This window comes from Otolemur garnettii, unplaced genomic scaffold (assembly GCF_000181295.1).
Source record: "Otolemur garnettii isolate 467f Iridium unplaced genomic scaffold, OtoGar3 scaffold00152, whole genome shotgun sequence".
NCBI classification, from domain to species: Eukaryota; Metazoa; Chordata; class Mammalia; order Primates; family Galagidae; genus Otolemur; species Otolemur garnettii.
The window spans coordinates 1,219,001-1,222,260 of NW_003852547.1; the positions used below are offsets into that span (position 1 = coordinate 1,219,001).

The 3,260-nt window shown below is 50.8% G+C and overlaps 1 pseudogene; it reads left to right on the top strand.

The window, feature by feature from the left end:
• Positions 1–236: 236 nt before the first annotated feature.
• LOC111728351 overlaps positions 237–3,260 on the top strand; it is a 7,939-nt pseudogene continuing 4,915 nt past the window's right edge.

Consider the following 3,260-nt stretch of genomic DNA (forward strand, 5'->3'; position numbering starts at 1 on the left):
ATGGCAGCACCAACACATGTACTGGCAATAATGACTCATGACACCTGCTGAATCGCCTGAACACAAAATGTGTCCTGGTGCACAATGTGAGTCAAATTTATGGTCAGAGGACAGTATGAATGGATGTGTGCAGAGGCCTGCAATGTACAGGGTGCCCATAAAGTTCATGTGCAGTTTAAAATTTACAACTAATTTAATTGCACACAAACTTTACGGACACCTATGAAGTAAATGACATGGAGAAACCCCAGCAGTACACGCCCAAAGTAAGGCATTTTGTTATATTTTGGTCACACCAGATACAACCTAGTATGATGCCCCAGGGGAAGGCGGTGAGTTGGAGCACCATGGACCCCAGTGCCCAAATGTAACATGTACCATCACCCCAGATCCATAGCCACTCCCAGACACCACACGCAACCCCTACACATGGCCCAGCACACCTACATTCCAACACGTGTGGCACACAGACACAACATAAGCGGAGTAATACACAAAACACGGAGTGACACAGAACACATTGATAAAACATTCCTAACACACACAACATTTCACAAACACCACATGTCACATAAAACACCAGATGTGGCCCACTGACTCAGCTAACAGTTAGGCCTGTGACTACACACACAAGGAGCTGTCCTCCAGCACAACACAACACACAGACACACACACAGCACAACTCAAGCAGTGGATACTTAGGCTGTGTTCTTGGCTGGGAAGGAAGAGACCCCCGAAGAGATGAAACACACACAGTGACACACAGAACAGCAAATGCTGTGTATGATGTGCAGTGACTCCCACAGGGGCACATGACCTAGAATGTGACAGCATGTAGCAGCACAACAGTAACGTGGATCTTGGCCTCATATTTTGGGACAAAGCTCAACACCTTCCTTCCTTCCATGTACCAAACAGACATGGTGACACAAATTGCCCCTCATAGTGTCACACACTGATCTGGTGACACCATTCTCCAAGGAGCTCTCAGACCCAACCTCTACCCTCCCTGTGTGCTAGATCATGAAGGAACATGGACTCACTGGCCACAGGGAAATAAGAGACTCACGTACAGACATGCCTGGCAATACACCAACACAACCCACACGGACACACCCAGAGACACCAAACCACAGATACAGACACGCCCGGTGACAAAAACACAACTTATGTGGAGCTCTGCTCCACGGTACACACATAATTCCCTCTTGGGTGAGACATGGTGGAAGAGGGATGGGGACATGCCCAGACACACCCAGACACCACACGTGTGTCCGCTCAGGGAAAATGCTGCCACCGGCACTCTTGAGGCTGCAGCCCGGGCACTGCTGCACACCACCGCCCTGTGGGCCAGCACCTGGCTCCCAGTGCCTCCTTCCTCTCTCCCTGGCTCCCTCCAGTTCTCTGGGCCGTGCCTCCTTTCTCAGTATCTCCTGCTCTGGGAGCCTCTTGGTTTGTCTTTGTCTCTGCCTCCAATTTTTCATGAGTGCCTGAACTGGAGTACTGATGTCATGGAGGGGCTGGAGCTGGAGGTCTCTGTTTCATGGCTCCCGTGTCTCTCTGTCCCCCTCCATCTCTGTCTGTCTCTGTGCCTCAATTTCACCCCATCCACTTGTCTCTCTGTCTCTGCTTCTCTTGCCTTCTTTGTGTCTCTGTGTCTGTCTTGTATCTCTGTCTCCGTCTCTGCTCTGTTTTTCTATTTCTTTCTCTCTCCCCGCCATGGTCTCTGCCTCAGTTTCTTTCTGTGTTCCTTGCTATCGGGGTCTCTGTCCCTCTGTGTCTCTCTTGTCTCCATCTCTGCGCTTTCTTTTCTACCTCATTTTGTCTCTTAGGCTCTGTGTTTCTGTTTCTGTCTCTGGATGGATCAATCTCTCTATTTCTGTCTGTGTCTCTGTTTCTTTGTATCTCTCTCTCCTTGCCTCCGAATCTCCCTTTGGGCCTCAGTCTCTCTCTCTCTGTGCTTGTCTCTGCCTTGGTTTCCCTTTGCTGTTCACTGGCACAGTTGTGGGCAGCCTTGTTTCTTCCACTTCCACCCCAGATCCACTCAGAAGCCAAGAGCTAGAGAAAAAGGGGTGGGAGCCATGAAACAGAGACCTCCAGCTCCAGCCCCTCCATGACATCAGTGCTTCAGCTCAGGCACTCATGAAAAATTGACACACAAATTGAAACAGAGTGAGAGAGGGCTCGGCGCCTATAGCTCAAGCAGCTAAGGTGCCGGCCACATACACCAGAGATGGTGGGTTCGAATTCAGCTCAGGCCTGCTGAACAACAATGACAACTACAACCAAAAAAAAAAAAAAAAAAAATAGCCGGGAGTTGTGGTGGGCGCCTTGGGAGGCTACTTGGGAGGCTGAGGCAAGAGAATCGCCTAAGCCCAGCTGTTGCAGGTTACTGTGAGGTGTGATGCCATGGCACTCTACCCAGGGTGGCAGCTTGAGGCTCTGTCTCAAGAAAGAAAGAAGGAAAGAAAGAAACAGAGTGAGAGAGAGGAAGAATTAGAGAGACATTACAGTGGTTCATACCTGTAATCCCAGGATTTTGGGAGGCTGAAGCAGGAGGATCACTTGGGCCCAGGAGTTGGAGGTTGCAGTGATGATGCCACTCAATTCTAGCCCAGGGAACAGAGTGAAATTCTTTCTCAAAAACAACAAAAAGAGACCTGGAGTGATTTAGCTAGAGGGAGAGGGAGAATACATTAAAAAAACAAGGAGGTGGAGAGAGAAGACACTGAGAGGTGAAGGGAAAGTAGAAGCCAGAATCAAGACATGGAAATTAGAGGAGAGAGCAATTTTGTCTACAAACAGACCACAACTAAAAGAGAAAAAATAGCAAAGTCTGGGCAGGGAGATGCCTGGGTAGTGGCGATGGGGTCATGGAAAGAGGAGCACCTGCCTTCAAACTGAAGTCCAGGGATGTGGGGTCAGTTGGTGGGAAACTGCCATCCACAGCCAGCTGCCTCCAGCCCAGGGAGGGGCTGAACGGGGAGGCAGGAGTGACTCAGGGCCCCCAGAGCTTCCTGTGACTCAGCCTTGGTCTCAGTCCTGGAGCAGGGAGTGGATGGGGAGAGGGGTGTCTATAAAAGAGAGGAAAAGGGAAAGTCAAAGGACCAAAGTGCCTAAGAGAAGGGGCCAAGAGGAGGGGCCCATGAGGAGGGGCTCATGAGGAGGGGTTGGGGCCTGAACTGTAGTCTGAGGGAGGAGGGGCTGGGGCCTGGACTCCTAGTCTGAGGGAGGAGGGGCTGGGGGGTCTGGGCTCCTAG